Source organism: Scyliorhinus torazame, chromosome 3 (genome assembly GCF_047496885.1).
Source record: "Scyliorhinus torazame isolate Kashiwa2021f chromosome 3, sScyTor2.1, whole genome shotgun sequence".
NCBI classification, from domain to species: Eukaryota; Metazoa; Chordata; class Chondrichthyes; order Carcharhiniformes; family Scyliorhinidae; genus Scyliorhinus; species Scyliorhinus torazame.
This window is the reverse complement of record NC_092709.1, coordinates 6,784,711-6,804,668: the sequence shown is the minus strand read 5'-3', so window position 1 is coordinate 6,804,668 and position 19,958 is coordinate 6,784,711. Positions and strand designations below refer to the sequence as shown.

At 49.5% G+C, this 19,958-nt stretch overlaps 1 protein-coding gene across 4 annotated transcripts in view; it reads right to left on the bottom strand.

Moving 5' to 3' along the window:
* Positions 1–19,958, bottom strand: part of btc (betacellulin, epidermal growth factor family member) — a 106,875-nt gene that overhangs the window by 70,937 nt on the left and 15,980 nt on the right. Inside the window, exon 1 of one of the 4 annotated variants that reach the window (XM_072495240.1) lies at positions 2,848–2,941. The exons of the other annotated variants lie outside the window; for them this stretch is intronic. The gene's annotated coding sequence lies outside the window, so the exon portion shown is untranslated. Of the gene's footprint in view, positions 1–2,847; positions 2,942–19,958 lie in introns of those variants that run through there. 4 annotated transcript variants of the gene reach the window in all.

The window sequence follows — 19,958 nt, the reverse complement described above, 5'->3', positions numbered from 1 at the left end:
GATCCTCGACTTCCCTGACCTATAGACCACAATCAGAAAGGATAAATGACAACACCTGCTCCACGTAGTCCTCAAACCGGAGCTCCGCAAGACTGCATGCTTAGACCCCTACTATATGCCCTACACACAAACGACCGTGTGGCAAAATTTGACTCCAACTCTATCTACAGGTTTGCTGATGACTCGACTGTTGTGGGTCAGATCTCAAACAACGATAAGTCAGTGTACAGGAGGGAGACAGAGAACCTAGTGGCATGGTGTAACGCCAACAATCTCTCCCTCAATGCCAGCAAAACTAAGGAGCTGGACTTCAGGAAGTGAAGTGTCGTACACGCCCCTGTCAGCATCAATGGGGCCGAGGTGGAGATGGTTGACAGCTTCAAATTCCTAGGTGTGCACATCACCAACAATCTGTCCTGGTCCACCCACGTCGACGCTACGACCAAGAAAGCATAACAGCGTCGATATTCCTCAGGAAGCGAAGGAAATTCGGCATGTCCACAATGACTCTTATCAATTTTTACAGATGCACCATAGAGAGCATCCTATCGGGCTGCATCACAGCCTGGTATGGCAACTGCTCGGTCCAGGACCACAAGAAACTGCAGAGAGTCGTGAACACCGTCCAGTCCATCACACAAACTTGCCTCCCATCCACTGATTCTGTCTACACCTCCCACTGCCTTGGGAAAGCGGGCAGCATAGTTAAAGACTCCTCCCACCTGGCTTATTCACTCTTCCATTGGGCAGGAGATACAAAAGTCTGGAACACGCACTAACAGATTCAAAAACAGTTTCTTCCCCGCTGTTACCAGACTCCTGAATGACCCTCTTATGGACTGAACTGATCTCTCCACACATCGTCTCTACTGAGCAGTGCTACACTCCTGTATGCTTCACCCCATGTCTGTGCCTATGTATTTATATTGTGTGCTTATCATATGTACTATGTTATTCCATGTATGCTGCGATCTAGGTGAAACGGTGGCACAGTGGTTAGCACTGCTGCTTCACGGAACCAAGAGCCCGGGTTCGATCCCGGCTCTGGGTCATTGCCCAGAGTGTGGAGTTTGCACATTCTCCCCGTGTTTGCGTGGGTTTCGCCCCCACAACCCAAAGATGTGCAGAGTAGGTGGATTGGCCACGATAAATTGCCCCTTAATTGGAAAGAACAATTGGGTACTCTAAAAAAAATTTTAAATGTATGGAATGATCTGCCTGGACTGTACGCAGAACAATAGTTTTCACTGTACCTCGGTACACAGGACAATAAATCTCAATCAGTACGTCATGTGATCGAACTCTTAAAGTGACCTTGTTCCAACTAGAAACAAACAAGTGTTCAACATATTAGAAATGATCCTTAAAGTCGCAGGTCTCCCCCACAAGTGGAAACATCTTCCCAATGCCCACCTATCGAACAGCTGCATCATTTTATGCCAATGATGTGCTTTTCAAGTGAAGTCATTTTTGTATAGTCAGAAATGTAGCAGCCAATTAAGTTCCCACAGACACCGATAGTTGCTGGATAATGTGTGTTAGCGGTCAGTCGGAGGGTGAATATTGACCAAGACACAGGGAGGACCCCCACTGAGCTGCTTTGATATAGCGCCGTGAGATATTGTACATCCACCCGAGAGGCAGACAGGTCTCGGTTTAACATCTCATCCAAAACGTCCCTCCTCCAGCAATGCAACACCCCCTCAGTATTGCGCTGGGAAAATTCGGCCTAGATTATTAAATCAAATCTCTGGCGTGCATCTTGAGCCCATGATCACCTTCCACACAGAGTAAACCCAAGTCATTCACAACTTTTATTTTTTCCTGGGCCTTATTCTGGGGGAAGGAAGGGGGTGGGGGGGGGAGGGCATTCAAATGTTTACGATGTCTCTCTAGAATTGAACTTGGCAGTAACATTACTCCTACCCAGCCTCAAAAACATCAGCAATAGTGGACTTGGTTAGTTATTCAATAGCTAGTTAATTATCAATCACGCCAATGAGAATCATTACTCCAGGCAACCAATTAGCCAGAGATTGCTGGCATTAAAAAGAGGCATTAACGGTTTCTTCATCCTGCACATTTTTCTTTCTTTTTTTTAAAATTCTCCTCCTTTTTCACATTTTCTCCCACATTTACATCCATCAACAATAAACAATAATCAGCAAGATATGTCAGTCCCCATAATAACAACGATCCCATCTACCCACCAACCCCCAAACCTCAACCCGCATGTTTACATAAACAAATGGCAAAAAGGAATCAGGGATTACCCGTAGTCACCCTTAATCTTACACAGCCCCCCTCCCCCCGGTCTCCAGCTCCTCCCGTCCACTGCCTCTTGTAAAACTCCTCCTCCCAACCTGGGTTCCTTCCCCCCAACTTTCCACCCCGGCTAGACCACTCGGACCCTGTTCTGCCAGGCTCCGATGGCCGCAGCCCCTCCCCCCACCTCACTCCTGTTCACTGGCCGGCTTAAACCGGCCAGCGTGGAGGCCCCCGCCCGGGTCCCTTTCCCACTTGCCCGGCCCTAGGAAAGCCCAAAGATCCCCTTTTTTTAAAAATATATTTTATTCAAATTTTTTTTTTCGGCCAAACAAAACAGTAAATTTTTTTTTCCCTTTTTACAATAAAACAATATAAATAATAATGACCATTTTTTAACAAATAAATAAATAATATATAAACTAAATGGCAACAGCCATAACAAAATATAAACTCTCCCAAGTAATAAAGTCAAACAATCCAATATACATAACCAAGTAAAAATATCCATACAAAAACACCCCTGAGGACCCCCCCCCCCCCCCCCCCCCCCCCACTCCCACCCCGGGTTGCTGCTGTTACCTTCCCATTTCCTTTATCGTTCTGCGAGGTAGTTAATGAACGGTTGCCACCGCCTGGTGAACCCTTGAGCCGAACCTCTTAGTGCGAACTTTATCCGTTCCAGTTTTATAAACCCTGCCATGTCGTTTATCCAGGTCTCCACGCCCGGGGGTTTGGCTTCCTTCCACATAAGCAATATCCTTCACCGGGCTACTAGGGACGCAAAGGCCAAAACATCAGCCTCTCTCGCCTCCTGCACTCCGGCTCTTCTGCAACCCCGAATATAGCCAACCCCCAGCTTGGCTCGACCCGGAGCCCCACCACCTTCGAAAGCACATTCGCCACCCCCACCCAGAACCTATGCAGTGCCGAGCATGACCAAAACATGTGGGTGTGGTTCGCTGGGCTTCTCGCGCATCTCCCGCACCCATCCTCTACCCCGGAAAATTTACTGAGCCTTGCTCCGGTCATGTGACCTTGAATTGTATCAGGCTAAGCCTGGCGCACGAGGACAAAGAGTTTACCCTGCGTAGGGCATCTGCCCACAGCCCCTCTTCAATCTCTTCCCCCAGCTCTTCTTCCCATTTTCCCTTCAGCTCATCCACCATGATCTCCCCCTCGTCTCTCATTTCCATGTATATATCTGACACCCTACCATCCCCCACCCATGTCCCTGAGATCACTCTATCCTGAATCTCCTGCGCCGGGAGCTGCGGAAATCCCCTCACCTGTTGCCTCGCAAAAGCCCTCAATTGCATGTACCGAAATGCATTCCCCTGGGGCAACCCGTATTTTTCCATCAGCGCTCCCAGACACGCAAACGTCCCGTCTAGGAACAGATCCCTCAGTTGCACAATCCCTGCTCTCTGCCATGTTCTAAATCCCCCATCTATTCTCCCCGGGACAAACCTATGATTATTCCTTATCGGGGACCGCACCGAGGCACCCGCATTTCCCTTATGCCGTCTCCACTGCCCCCAAATTTTCAGCGTTGCCACCACCACTGGACTTATGGTGTATTTCTTCGGGGAGAACGGAAACGGCGCCGTCGCCAATGCTTGTAGGCTGGTTCCTTTACAGGACGCCATTTCCAGTCTCTTCCACGCCGCTCCCTCCCCTTCTCCCATCCACTTACACACCATTGAGGTATTGGCGGCCCAATAATAATCACTTAAGCTCGGCAGTGCCAGTCCCCCCTATCCCTGCTACGCTGCAAAAAACCCCTCCTCACTCTCGGGGTCTTCCCAGCCCACACAAAGCTCCTAACACTCTTCTCAATTTTTTTGAAAAAAGCCTTCGTGACCATCACCGGGAGGCACTGGAACACAAAAAGAAATCTCGGGAGGACTACCATTTTGACCGCCGGCACCCTACCCACCAGTGACAGGGACACCATGTCCCATCTCTTAAAATCCTTCTCCACCTGTTCGACCAATCGTGTTAAATTAAGCCTATGTAGGGTTCCCCAGCTCCTGGCTATCTGGATCCCCAAGTACCGGAAATCTCTTATTACCCTCCTCAGCGGTAAATCATCTATTCCCCTGCTCTGCTCCCCCGGATGCACCACAAACAACTCACTCTTCCCCATATTCAATTTGTACCCCGAAAATTCCCCAAACTCCCTGAGTGTCCGCATTGTCTCAGGCATCCCCTCCACTGGGTCCGCAACATACAGCAACAGATCATCTACATATAATGATACCCGGTGTTCTTCTCCTCCCCTGAGTACTCCCCTCCACTTCCTAGAGCTCCTCAGTGCTATGGCCAGCGGCTCAATTGCCAATGCAAACAGTAATGGGGACAGGGGACACCCCTGTCTTGTCCCTCTATAAAGACGGAAGTAGTCGGACCTCTGCCTGTTCGTGATCACACTTGCCACCGGGGCCCTATATAGCAGCTGTACCCATCCAATAAACCCCTCTCCAAAACCAAATCTCCTCAACACTGCCCATAAGTAGTCCCACTCCACTCTGTCAAATGCTTTCTCAGCGTCCATTGCCACCACTATCTCCGCCTCCCCCTCCAGCGGGGGCATCATCATCACCCCTAGCAGCCTCCGTATATTCGTGTTCAGCTGTCTCCCCTTAACGAACCCAGTTTGATCCTCGTGGACCACCCCCGGGACACAGTCCTCTATCCTTGTCGCCATCACCTTGGCCAGGAGCTTAGCATCCACGTTCAGGAGGGAAATAGGCCTGTGAGACCCGCACTGCAGCGGGTCTTTTTCCTTCTTTAAGAGTAACGATATCGTCGCCTCCGACATAGTCGGGGGCAACTTCCCCCTTTCCCTGGCCTCATTAAAGGTTCTCGTCAAAAGCGGGGCCAGTAGGTCCATGTATTCCCTATAAAATTCCACCGGGAACCCATCCGGTCCCGGGGCCTTCCCTGCCTGCATGCTCCCAATCCCCTTTACCACCTCCTCCACCTCAATCAGTGCTCCCAGTCCCGCCCTCTCCTGCTCCTCCACCTTCGGGAATTCCAGCCGATCTAGGAAATACATCATTCCCTCCTTCCCTTCCGGGGGCTGAGCCTTATACAGCCTCTCATAGAATGCCTTAAACACCCCGTTCACCCTCTCCGCTCCCCGTTCCATCTCACCTTCCTCATCCCTCACCCCACCTATCTCCCTCGCCGCTCCCCTCTTCCTCAGTTGTTGGGCCAGTAACCGGCTCGCCTTCTCTCCATACTCATATTGTACTCCACTGTGCTTCTGCCTTGCCCGTGGTCAGCAGGTCAAATTCCATATGTAGCCTTTGTCTTTCCCTGTACAGTCCCTCCTCCGGAGCCTCTGCATATTGCCCGTCTACCCTCAGAAGTTCTCTCAACAGTCGCTCCCTTTCTTTGCTCTCTTACTTCCCTTTATGGGCCCTTATGGATATCAGTTCCCCTCTGACCACCGCCTTCAGCGCCTCCCAGGCCACTCCCACCTGGACCTCTCCGTTATCATTAAGCTCCAGGTACCTTTTGATACACCCCCTCACCCTTAGACATACCCCCTCATCTGCCAACAACCCCATATCCAATCTCCAGAGTGGGTGCTGCTCCTTTTCCTCTCCTATCTCCAGATCTACCCAATGTGGAGCGTGGTCCGAAATGGCTATGGCCATGTACTCCGTCCCTGTCACCTTTGGAATCAGTGCCCTTCCCAGGACAAAAAAGTCTATCCGTGAATACACCTTGTGAACATGGGAGAAAAATGAAAACTCCTTACTCCTAGGCCTAATAAATCTCCAGGGGTCTACTCCTCCCATCTGCTCCATGAAGTCCTTAAGCACCTTGGCCGCTGCCGGCCTCCTCCCGGTCTTAGACCTAGACCGGTCCAGCCCTGGATCAAGCACCGTATTGAAGTCTCCCTCTTACCAGCTTTCCCGCCTCTAGGTCCGGGATATGCCCCAGCATGCGCTTCATGAAGTTTGCATCATCCCAGTTCGGGGCATATACGTTCACCAGAACCACCGCCTCCCCTTGCAATCTGCCACTCACCATCACATATCTACCCCCACTATGGTCTTTGCCTCAAACTGTACCCGTTTCCCCACTAAGATAGCCACCCCCCTATTCTTCGCATCTAAGCCCAAATAGAACACCTGCCCCACCCATCCTTTACGTAGTCTGACCTGATCTGCCAGTTTCAAGTGCGTCTCCTGCAACATGACCACATCTACCTTTAAGTTCTTTAGGTGTGTGAGTACCCATGCCCTTTTAAATCGGCCCATTCAGCCCTCTCACGTTCCACGTGATCAGCCGGGTTGGGGGGGGGCTCTTTTACCCCCCCCCCATGTCGACTAGCCATCCCCTTTTCTAACCCAGCTCCTCACCCGGTTACCACTCGGCCCCACCCCTGATGGCGCAGTTCCCTTCCCCTTTCCTTCCCACATAATCACCCCACCACTTTATTACAGAAGCTTTTTCTGTCGCCAGACTATTCCAGCTTCTCGTCCGCAATGAATGTCCATGACTCTTCTGCCGTCTCAAAGTAATGGTGCTTCCCTTGGTGTGTGACCCACAATCTCGCCGGCTGCAACATTCCAAATTCAACCTTTTTGTGGAGCACCGCCTTGGCCCGGTTGAAACTTGCCCTCCTTCTCGCCACCTCCTCACTCCAATCCTGGTACACGCGGATCACCGCGTTCTCCCATCTGCAGCTCCGAGTTTTCTTCGCCCATCTTAGAACCATCTCTGTCATTGTAGCGGTGAAACCTCACCACTATGGCTCGAGGGATTTCTCCTGCCTTTGGTCTTCGCGCCAGAACTCGATAAGCTCCCTCCACCTCCAAAGGGCCCGTCGGGGCCTCCGATCCCATTAGCGAGTGAAGCATTGTGCTCTCATATGCCTCGACGTCCGCCCCCTCTATGCCTTCGGGAAGACCCAAGACTCTTAAATTCATCCTCCTCGAGTTATTCTCCAGGGCTTCCAACCTCTCCACACACCTTTTGTGCTGTGCCTCGTGCGTCTCTGTCTTTACCACCAGGCCTGTATTTCATCCTCATTCTCCGCAGCCTTTGCCTTCACGACCCGAAGCTCCAACTCCTGGGTCCTCTGCGCCTCCTATTGCCCTTCAATCGCCTGTAGCATTGGGGCCAACACCTCCTTCTTCAGCTCTTCCACACAGCGCCGCAGGAACTCTTGTTGCTCCGGGCCCCATACCGAACAGCCACCTTCCAACGCCATCTTGCTTCGAGCTTCCCTTCCTTGCCGCTGCTCCAGTGGATCCTCTGCAATCCGGCCGCTATCCTCTCCTTTATCCATATTTATCCGGGGGGATTCCCTCCTATTTCACCGCACAATGATTTTGGCCGTTAAAAATTGCCGTTGGGGCTCTTAATAAGAGCCCAAAAGTCCGTTTCAACGGGAGGTGCCGAAACGTGCGACTTAGCTGGTCATCGCCGCACCCGGAAGTCTCCAAAGATCCCCTTTTAGCACACAAACCCCGCATATCCATCTCCACCCCAAAGAGCCCTCATTTCGAGTGAAAGTCCTGTCCCTTCCCTTGTCCAAATGTATACCACATTGGCTCCTTTAGTCTCTACACCCGCGCGCAGTGATACAAAAAAGAAAATACAGTCATGAGGTTACATCGGCACATGGCCATTCCTCAATTTGTCAGTTCTGCCACAGTCCTTCTGCCTTCGCAAACTCCTCCGCTGCTTCCGCCGTTCCAAAATAAAAGCCCCTGAGCTTATAAGTCACCCTCAGCTTCGCTGGATATACAATGCCGCACTGCACCTTGCTAATGTACAGTGCCCTCTTCACCAGGTTGAAGGCAGCCCGCCTCCTTGCCAGCTCCACCGTAAAGTCCTGGTATACACGTATACCAGCTCCAGCCCACTGCACCACCCGCTTCTGCTTGGCCCAGCTCAGGACCTTCTCCTTCACACTGTACCTACAGAAGCACAGAGTCACTGCCCTTGGCGGCTCACTCGCCTTTGGTACAGGCCTCCATGACCGATGAGCCCGATCCAGTTCATATCGAGGGGGATCCTCCCCCTCCCCCAATAATTTTGCCAACACCGCGGCAAAATACTCAGTCGGCTTCGGTCCTTCAACTCCTTCGGGCAGCCCCACAATCCTCAAATTCTGTCGCCTGGATCTGTTTTCCAGGTCTTCCATTTTTCCTCGCCGATCCTTGTTAGTGTCCATCACCTTCCGCATCTCCTTCCCCATCGAGGCAAGTTGATCACCGTGCTGCAATAACGTCTCCTCCACTTCCTTCAGCACCTCCCCTTGCTCTCGCACCTCCGCCACTGCGCTCGCCACCTCCGTCCTCACCAGGGAAACCGCCTCCTCCACCAGCGCACTCAAAACCTCCCTCATCTCCTTCCTCACCGTCTCCATGCATTTCGCAATCTGCGCCAACTGCTTTTCAAATTCCGCAGCCATCACCTTCGTTATTTCTTCAGCCGTAAGCAGTGCGGCCTTCCCTGGTGCTCCAGCCTCCATTCTCCTTGGTGACCCCGCGGTGACCTTTCCACTCCCCGACGGACCTTCGGCTGTTTTTTTTCAGCCGTTTTCTTGCTCACCCTCGCTTCCTGTTTCTTCACTGTGCCTCCTCCATGCCTTCTCCCTGCTTCTGCCGCCTCCGTGGACCCTGGGACCGGGCTTAAAGCCCCGAAAATGCCGTTCCCGAACGGGAGCCCTCCATTGTGCGGCCGCCTCCCGCCCGCCGTCACCGGAAGTCCCATCCTGCACCTTTTTCTTGAACTCAGCCAGGCTTTCACTCGCTCTCAGAACCTCGGGTGCCCCATCCAGATTCTGGTTTGCTCGAGGGTCAGTCACCTGGCTCCTTCGGTCACTAATGTTCACGTTTTTAAATCTGTGTACATGACCTTTAAAATAAATGCATTTTGTAGCCAGGTCTGTGCGGAGTGCAAGCCGCACTTCTACCGGCCGGACCGCGCGTGCCTAGTGAAGGCCTCCAGCCCCTTTCAACGCCTCAGCGTGGATTTCAAAGGGTCCCTCCCCTCCTCCGATAGACACACATATTTCCTCACGGTGATTGATGCATACTCCCGGTTTCCCTTCGCCATCCCATGCCCCGACATGACGTCTGCCACCGTCATTAAAGCCCTTAATTCTATCTTCACTCTGTTCAGCTTCCCCGCCTACATCCACAGCGACGGGATCCTCATTCATGAGCGATGAGCTGCGTCAGTTCCTACTCAGCAGGGGTATCGCCTCCAGCAGAACGACGAGCTACAACCCCCGGGGAAACGGACAGGTAGAAAGGGAGAATGGGACGGTCTGGAGGGCCATCCAGCTGGCCCTACAGTCCAGAAACCTCCTGGCCTCCCGCTGGCAAGAGGTCCTCCCTGATGCACTACATTCCATTCGCTCATTACTCTGCACTGCTACTAACAGTACACCACATGAACGTCTTTTTGCCTTCCCCAGGAAGTCCACATCCGGGGTATCGCTCCCAACTTGGACAGTATTGAAGAGAGTGCATGAGTAAATATTCATATACAGTAAAACTTGTGTTACTCGGCATTCTACCAATCAGGATTCTCTACTCGCTGGAATTTCTGATGTTGCCTCAATAACTTCACCAACCGGAAGCATTTACACAGTTACCTGGAACCCCCACCTGTATACTGTAGCATGTTATACTTTATGTCTTAATGTACTGTTGAAGTTTAGAAGTAAAAGGAATACAGTTCGTTACTTCATGAATAGGTGCATATTAGTTCGTGCTTGGAACTATGGCTGTATTCCCCTGCTAAATGGAACTTTCCGTTAAGATGTTCATTCACATTCACCTATTCTGCTAATTTCACCACTCGTCATTCTTAAATTATTCATATGCCATATCACAAAGTATTATTTTCTAAAAGCTGAAACAACTTTGCAGTCTTGAGAATCATGGTCTCCTGATAGCAGTGGCCAAGATGACTGACATATTAAAAAGCATCCCTTAGAAAATACCTCTTGGAAGTAACTTTAGGGGTGGGATGTTCCTTCCCCCGCTGCGTGTTCTGCAGTGACGGAGAGCGGCTTGCTGGCGGTCAGCGGTCAGCTCTTCTGGGCCCGCTGTTGTCAACCGCTGTTGTTCCTATTGAGTGTACCCCTTGCCGCCGCCAAACCCGGGGAGGGACTGCAGCGGTTCAAGAAGGCAGCTCACCACCACCTTCTCAAGGGTGATTAGGAATGGGTAATAAATGCCGGCCTGGCCAGCGAGGCTCACAACTACGAAAATGTTTTAATTGAGGCATTGCTTAACCGGTAGGTCAGTGAGCTCAGAGGGTGTGGTGAACGGGACGCTGTTGAAATTAGGAATAACGAGTATTGGGGGAGCTCAAATAACAACCAACCCTATTAATTTATTTGTTCTATGGCTTCAAGCTCGTTTATGTCAAAATCATAAATTTAATTGGAATTATCACTCGGGAGAGGACACGTTTGTTCCAGTTTTGCCCTGCACCTTCCTGCTGACAAAGCTCTTCATGGACACAAAATAAAACCGGTCATTGAAGAACAAATTTCAATCTTAAACACTTCAGGATTACAGGGAAACAATATAAATTATAATTGTTAAAAACAAATTCACAAAGATGCTGTTCTTGTTGACAAGGCTAACCCCAGATGAAATGACGGAGGTTGATTCCAGGAGGTGGTCCAGTTCCCGAGCGATGTAAGGTATTAAACAAAAGGTCTCTGCTTCAACTAAATGTTGAATTGGAGTCAAGACTAAAGACATCAGAATTAGCCTCCATCTCAGAGTTTAGAGGAGAAAGTAATTCAGTCACAACTCATTCTACAACCACCCAGACAAGAGCACAACAAAGATGATGACTGATTGACCACTGAAGTGATCCAGAACGTCACTCTTTTCAGATCACACTGCTGTAAAGAATAAAAGTAAAATGATGCATTTACAGGAAAGTTAAATAAATACATGAGGGAGGACTGTGGATTACACTGATAGAGACTGATGAAGTAAAGCAAGAGAATTATAGAATCCCTATAATGCAGAAGGAGGCCATTTGGCCCATCGAGTCTGCACCGACATTCATAGTCATAGAGGTTTACAGCATGAAAACAGGCCCTTCGGCCCAACTTGTCCATGCTGCCCAGGTTTTACCAATGAACTAATCCCATTTGCCCGCATTTGGCCCATTCCCCTCGGTGCCCAGTTTTCCCGTGCTTTTTAAAAGACAAAATTGTACTCGTCTCTACCACGGTATCCGGCAGCTCGTTCCAGACACTCACCACCGTCTGTGAAAAAATTGCTCCTCTGGACCCTTTTGTATCTCTCCCCTTTAACCTATGCCCTCTAGTTTTAGACTCCCCGACCTTTGGGAAAAGATGTCGACTATCTCCCTTATCGATGCCCCTCATTATTTTATAGACCTCGATAAGATCACCCTCAAGCCTCCTACGCTCCAGGGAAAAAAGTCCCAGCCTATCCAGCCTCTCCTTATAAATCAAACCATCAAGTCCTGGTCGCATACTCGTAAATCTTTTCTGCACTCTTTCTAGTTTAATAATATCCTTCCTATAACAGGGTGGCCAGAACTGTACAAAGTATTCCAAGTGTGGCCTTACTAATGTCTTGTACAACTTCAGCAAGACGTCGCAACTCCTGTATTCAATGTTCTGACCAATGAAACTAAGCATGTCGAATGCCTTCTTCACCACCCTGTCCACCTGCAACTCCACCTTCAAGGAGCTGTGAACCTGTACCCCAGATCTCTTTGTTCTGTAACTCTCCCCAACTCCCTACCATTAACTGAGTGGGTCCTGCCCTGATTTGAGCTACCAAAATGCAACATCTCACATTTATCTAAATTAAACTCCATCTGCCATTGAATGGCCCACTGGCTGAATTGGTCAAGATCCCATTACAATCCTGGATAACCTTCTTCACTGTCCACTATGCCACCAATCTTAATGTCATCTGCAAACTTACAATCATGCCTCCTAAATTCTCATCCAAATCATTAAAATAAATAACAAACAACAACTAACAGTGGGCCCAGCACTGAACGCTGAGGGGCACCGCTGGTCACAGGCCTCCAGTTTGTAAAACAATCCTCTACAACTGTTGTCTTTGTAGAGCCAATTTTGTATCCAATTGGCTACCCTGGATCCCGTGAGATTTAACCTTATGCAACAACCTACAATGCAGTACCTTGACAAAGGCCTTGCCAAATTCCATGTAGACAACGTCAACTGCACTGCCCTCATCTACCTCCTTGGCTACCCCTTCAAAAAAACTCAATCAAATTCGAGAGACATGATTTTCCACTCACAAAGCCCTAATCAGTCCTTGCCTCCAAATGCCTGAGAATCCGGACTCTCAGAATAACTTCTAACAACTTACCCACCACAGACGTTAGGCTCACCGATCTGTAGTTCCCAGGCTTTTCTCTGCGGCCCTTCTTAAACAAAGGCACAACATTTGCTACCCTCCAATCTTCAGGCACCTCACCTGTAGCTGTCGATGATTCAAATATCTCTGCTGGGGGACCTGAAATTTTCCTCCTAGCCTCCCACACTACCGTGGGATTTATTTCATCAGGTCTTGGGGATTTATCTACCTTGATGCGCTTTAAGGCTCCCAGCGAGTTCCCCAACATCCTTGCCTTTCTCAACAGTAAATACAGAAATATTCATTTAGGATCTCACCCATCTCTTGTGGATCCACACATAGATGACCTTGTAGATCCTTAAGAGGCCCTACTCTCTCCCTCATTACGGTTTTGCCCTTTATGTATTTGTAGAAGTGCTTTTGATTTTCCTTTGCCTTATCTGCCAAACCAATCTCGTGTCCCCTTTTTACCCTCCTAATTTCCCTCTCAACTCTACTCCAACAACCTCTACACTCTTCAAGGGATCCACTTGATACCAGCTGCCGATGCATGTCATATGCCTCCTTCTTCTTTTTGACCAGGGCCTCAATATTCCGAGTCATCCAGGGTTCCCTACTTTTACCAGCCTTACCCCTCACTCTAAGAGGAATGTGCTCAACCTCAACCCAAATTAACACTTTTTTGAAAGGCTCCCGCTTACCAACACTTTGCCTGCCAACAGACTCCCCCAATCAACTTTTAAAAGTTCTTGTCTAATACCATCAAAATTGACCTTGCCCCAATTTAGAATTTTAATTTTTGGGCCAGACCTATCATTCTCCATAGTTATCTTAAAACTTTTGGTTGCTGATCCCAAAGTGATCCCTCACTAACACTTCTGTCACCTGCCCTTCCTTGTTTCCCAAGAGGAGGTCAGATTTTGCCCCCTCTCTAGTCGGGCCATCCACATGCTGAATGAGAAATTTCTCCTGAATCCACTCAACACATTTCTCTCCATCGAAGCCCCTATTGCTGTGGCTGTCCCAGTCAATGTTGGGAAAGTTAAAGTCACCGACTATTACCACCCTATTTTTCTTGCAGCTATCTGTAATCTCCTGGACAGCATTCAGAAACAGCACCTTAGCTAGGCCCACTCCCTCACAGTTTCCCTGTAACCCCCGCATTGCTCATGGCCAATCCACCTGATCTGCACATCTTTGGACTGTGAGAGGAAACGAGAGGAAACCCACACAGACACGGGGAGAACATGCAAACTCCACACAGACAGTCACCCAAGGTTGGAATTGAACCCAGGTCCCTGGCGCTGTGAGGCAGCAGTGATAACCATTGTGCCACCCCAAGAGGTGCCTTGGGTGGAGCACAAGTGTTGACATGGACAGTTGGGTTGAATGGCATCCCCACCTACCCCCGATAACCTTACACCCCACCTTGTTAATCAAGAATCTAGCTCTGCCAAGATATTCAAAGACTCTGTTTCCACTGCCTTTAAAGGAAGAGAGTTCTACCCTCATCTCCGACCTAAATGTGCAACCCATTATTTTTAAACAGTGAACCCTAGTTCTCGATTCTCCGACAGGAAGAAACATCCCTCCACACCCACCCTGTCAATACCCCTCAGGATCTTATATGTTTCAATCAAGTCGCCTCTTAAATCTTCTAAACTCCAGTGGATACAAGCCCAGCCGGTGCAAGCTTTCCCCGCAAGATAACCTGCCCATTCCTGGTATTAATCTAGAAAACCTTCTCTGAGCAGCTTCCAACAGATTTACATCTTACCTTAAATAAGGTGACCAGTACTGTACACAGCGCTCCAGATGTGGTCTCACCAACGCCCTGTTCAACTGAAGCAAATATAGAAACATACATAGAAAATAGCAGGAGGCGGCCATTCGGCCCTTCGAGCCTGCTCCACCATTCATTATGATCATGGCTGATCATCAAGTTCAATACCCTGATCCCGCCTCCCCCCATACCCCTCGATCCCTTTAGCCCCAAGAGCTGTATCGAATTCCTTCTTGAAATTACACAATGTTTTGGCCTCAACTACTTTCTGTGGGAGTGAATTCCACAGATTTGCCACTCTCTGGGTGAAGAAATTTCTCCTCACCTCAGTCCTAAAAGATTTACCCCTTATCCTCAAACCATGACCCCTAGTTCTGGACTCCCCCACCATCGGGAACATTCTTTCTGAATCTACCCTGTCCAATCCTGTTAGAATTTTGTAAGTTTCTATGAGATCCCCTCTCACTCTTCTAAACTCCAATGACTATAATCCTAACCGACTTAGTCTCTCCTCATATGACAGTCCCACCATCCCAGGAATCAGTCTGGTAAACCTTCGCTGCTCTCCCTCCGTAGCAAGAACATCCTTCCTCAGATAAGGAGACCAAAACTGCTCATAATACTTCAGGTGTGGCCTCACCAATGCTCTATACAATTGCAGTAAAACATCCCTATTCCTATACTCAAATCCTCTCGCTATGAAGGCCAACATACCATTCGCCTTCTTTACTGCCTGCTGTACCTGCACGCTTACTTTCAGCGACTGATGCACGAGGACACCAAGGTCTCGCTGAGTATCCGCCTCTCTCAAATTACACCCAAATAATAATCTGCCTTCCTATTTTTGCTACCGAAGCGGATAACCTCACATTTATCCACATTTTTCTGCATCTGCCATGCATGTGCCCACTCTCTCAACCTGTCCAAATCCCGCTGAAGCATCTCTGCATCCTCCTCACAGCTCACCCTCCCACCCAACTTTGTATCATCTGCAAATTTGGACATAACTAAATGTAGTTTCCTTGTCCAAATCATTAATATATAATGTGAGCAGTTGGGGTCCTAGCACAGATCCTTGCAGTGCCCCACTAGTCACTGCCTGCTAATCAGAAAATCATTTATTCCAACTTTTACAACTTGAAAGAATTCCTGGAGATTTGTCAAGCCCGATTTCCCTTTTGTAAATCCACACTGACTTTATCCGATTACACCGCTGCTTTCCAAAAGCTGTGCTACAAAATCCTTGATAATGGACTCTTGACAACTTCCCGACTACCGATGTGAGGCTCGCTGGTCTATAATTGCCTGTTTTCTCTCTACCTCACTTGTTGAATAGCGGGGTTATATGAGTTACCCTCCAATCTGTAGGAACCATTCCAGAGTCCAAGGAATTGTGGAAAATGACCACCACTGGATCTACTATTACTCGGGCTACAAGGACTCTGGGGTGAAATTTATCAGGCTCTGGAGATTTGTCCTCTTCAATCTCATTTCCCCCAAATCATTTCTTTACTAGTACTAATTTCCTTCAGCTCCTCACTAAAACTGGTGTTTCCCAGATATATTATTGTTTCTGGTATATTATTCATGCCTTCCTTTGTGAAGACAGAAGCAAAGAAAGAATTTAGTTCCTCGGCCATTTCTTTGTTCCCCGTTATAAATTCCCCCGTTTCTGACTGTAAGGGGCCGACATTCGTTTCTATCAATCTTTTTCTCTTCGCATATTTATAGAAACTTTTATAGTCACTTACAGGCATGAGCTCCCTACTTTTGTAATCAATTTCTCTCAATAAATATAATATTCGATTCGCTTTCCTAATTACATGCTGTACCTCCATACTAACCATGTGAATCATGGCATGCAGAGACTGCTTGACCCTGTACAGCCTGCTCCATTAAAAACAGGTAGCATTTGTGAAGCTGCCCAACAGGCTAGACATACAACAGCCCAACTTAGTTCTGCTTAAATCAGACCCATCAGCCAACACGCAAAACTCCTTCATCACTATCCCGAGGTAAAGACTGGCCCATTCAGAAGTGTGGCACAGTGGGAAATAATCAGTAGGAAGTGGCCTGGGAGTCCTTAACATTGACTCTGGACCCCCATGACGTTTCATGGCATCACAAGCAATGAAACCTCCTGTTAATTCCCACCTACCACCTTCTCTCAACTGATGAATCAGTACTCCTCCATGTTGAACACCACTTGGAAGAAGTACTGGGTGTAGCAAAGGAACAGAATATTCTCTGCATCAGACTTTGGAGTACCAAGTGTGGCGAGGCAGCAGGAGATTTTGCCGAGCTGGCCAGTGTTCTGAAGGACATACCTACCAAGCTGGGTCCGTGGCAGGTAGTGAGAGAACCAGCAAGAGGGAAAAACCTACTTTCCTTCATCCAAGAGAATCTACCCGTCACATAATCTACCCGTCATAGAATCGGGAGGAACGACAACTGCACACAGTCCTTAGAGAGACATGTCCTGTCTTCACATTGAGGGTACCCTCCATGCATTGTCTGGCACTGCCACCATGCCAAGTGGGATAGATTTTGAACAGGTCTATCGACCCAACATGGGGCATCATTGAGATGCTGAGGGCCATCAGCAGCAGCAGAATTGTATGCAACCACAATCTGTAACCTCATGTCTCATCCTATTCCTCACCCCACAGGATCACACATACTAAACACAGCTAGAACACAGGATCACACATACTAAACACAGCTAGAACACAGGATCACACATACTAAACACAGGATCACACATACTAAACATGCTAGAACACAGGATCACACATATTAAACAATGGAAGCAGCCCTGCTTATAAACAGAACAAAGCGATCCCACAACCAATAAATCTGCAGTTTTGCCAAATCCAGCCGTGGATGGTGGTGGACAATTAAACAACTAATGCGTGGAGGAGGCTTCCAAAATGTTCCCTGCCCTCAATGATGGGGGTGCTCAGCACATCAGTGCAGACGTGCAAGGAGTCATTTTAAGTCGTAAGTGCTGAGTGAATGATCCAACTCCCCCTCCTCTGGAGGCCCCAATATGTTAGTCTTCGGCAAATATGATTCTTATACCTATGGCTGCCATGGTGACACAGTGGTTAGCACTGCTGCCTCACAGCACCAAGGACCCAGGTTCCATTCTGACCTCGGGTGACTGTGTGGAGTCTGCACGTTCTCCCAGTGTCTGCGTGGGTTTCCTCCGGGTCCTTCGGTTTCCTCCCACAGTCCAAAGATGTGCAAGTTAGGCGGATTGCCCAAGTTAAATGACCCTTTAGTGCCCAAAAAGGTTAGGTGGGGTTACAGGGAGTTGGGCCTAGGTAGAGTGCTCTTTCAGAGGGTCGGTGCTGACTCGATGGGCTGAATGGCCTCCTTCTGCACTGTAGGGATTCTATGATTCACCCCACGAGGGATCAAGAAACAGCTGAAGGCACTGGACACTGCGAAGGCTGTGGGCCCTGACAATATTCCAGCAATAGTACTGAACACTTGTGCTCCAGAACTTGCCGCACCCTTAGCCAAGCTGTTCCAGTACAGACCTGACAAGGACGTCAATCTGGCAGTGTGGAAAATTACCCAGCTGTATCCTGTCAACACAAAGCAGGCCAAATCCAGGCCAGCCAATTACTGCCCCGTCAGTCCACTCTCGATCACCAGCAAAAATGAGACATGGTGTTGTGGACGTGAGCTGCGCTGTCAGATATGCCGTCTGTTGGGCGAGATGTTCAGAGGAGCAGACTGTGGAGTTAGGTCTGTGTCAGTGGACCTAAAAATCTAAACACAGTTTCAAAAAAAAGAGCGACTGAGTTCTCCTTGGCATCCTGACTAATATTTATATCTCAAGCAACATCACTAAAAACCGGTGATCTGGATAACGGGATCTTGCTCTGTCAAATTGGCTGCTGTGTTTCCTGCATTATAACAGCAACTGCACTTTCAAAACTTACCTAATTGGCCGTGACATGCTCTGGGAGGTCCTGGAAGTACTCAGTATACATAAATCTATCTTTACTGTTCACTCATAGCAACAGCTTGTCCAAACACTGGCAAAATATTCCTTGGGATAGAAGTTTCCTTTGCGCCGATGCACTGCTAAGCCGCACGTTTCGGCAGCTCCCGTTCGAACGGACTTTTGGGCTCTTTTTGGGAGCCCCAACGGAAATTTTTTCGGACCAAACCCAGTGTGGGGTGACGAAGTAAGGAGTCCCCCTTGGTGTGTATGGAAAAGATCGGCAGTAGTGGCCAGATTGCGAACGATCCTTTGGAGCAGCGGCAGAGGAGAGAAGGAAGAAGCAAGATGGCGGCGGATGGAGCCCAGACGACATGGGGCCCGGACCAGCAGGAATTCCTTCGACGGTGTGTGGAGGAATTAAAGGAGGTGGTGCTGGCGCCGATGTTGTTGGAAACCGAAGGGCTAAAAGAAATGCAAAACGCCCAGGCGATAGAGCTCCGTGGGGTGAAGGCGAAGGCAGCTGAGAACGAGGATGAGATTCTGGGCCTAGCGGTAAAAATGGAGACGCACGAGGTACTACATTAAGAGGTGTATCGAAAGGCTCGAAGCCCTGGAGAACAGCTCGAGGAGAAAGAACCTCCGGATTCTGGGTCTCCCCGAGGGAGTGGAGGGAACTGACGTTGGGGCTGATGTGAACACGATGCTCCATTCGCTAATGGGAGCTGAGGCCCCCTCGGGCCCCCTGGAGGCGGAAGGGGCTCACCGGGTCCTTGCGACGAGACCAAAGGCTGGAGAACCACCAAGGGCGATAGTGGTGAGATTTCACCGCTTCACCGACAGAGAGGCGGTTTTGAGTTGGGTCAAGAGGGTACGGAGTAGCAGGTGGGAGAACGCGGTGATACGAGTGTATCAAGACTGGAGCGTGGAGGTGGCGAGAAGGAGAGCGAGTTTTAATCGGGCCAAGGTGGCGCGACACAAGAAGAAAGTAAAGTTTGGGATGCTGCAGCCGGCGCGATTGTGGGTCACGCACCAAGATAGACACTACTACTTTGAAACGTCGGACGAGGCATGGACCTTCATCCAAGAAGAGAAATTGGATCAGAACTGAGGGACTGATGCTGTGGGGGAGATGGCGATGTTGATGTACAGAAATGTAAATTGGAGAATGGGAGGTTCACAGTATCGGGACGATAGATGGGGGGGGGGGGGGGGGTTCTCTTCTTGACGGGGGGGAACACTGAGAAATGTGGGCGCCGGTGGAAAAAGGGACAGAGGTGGGGGATGGGGAATGGGGGAGCTGCGCCATAGGGGGCGGAGCTGATCCAGGAAAGCGCGGGAAAAGAGATGATGGCGGGAAGATAGGCGCAAGGAGGATGAGAGTTCCACACCGGGGGGGGGGGGGGGTCAAGGAGAGAGCGGGGGAAGCTGGGGTCAGGTGGAGTCAGCTGACTTTCGGAAGCATCATGGGGGGAGTAACCATGCTAGATGGGGATCTAGCAGCGGGGGGGGGGGGGGGGGGGGGGATAACTGGGTTGCTGCTGCTGGGAGCGAGAGGGAGCTGGCAAGGGAAGAGGTGGTCGGG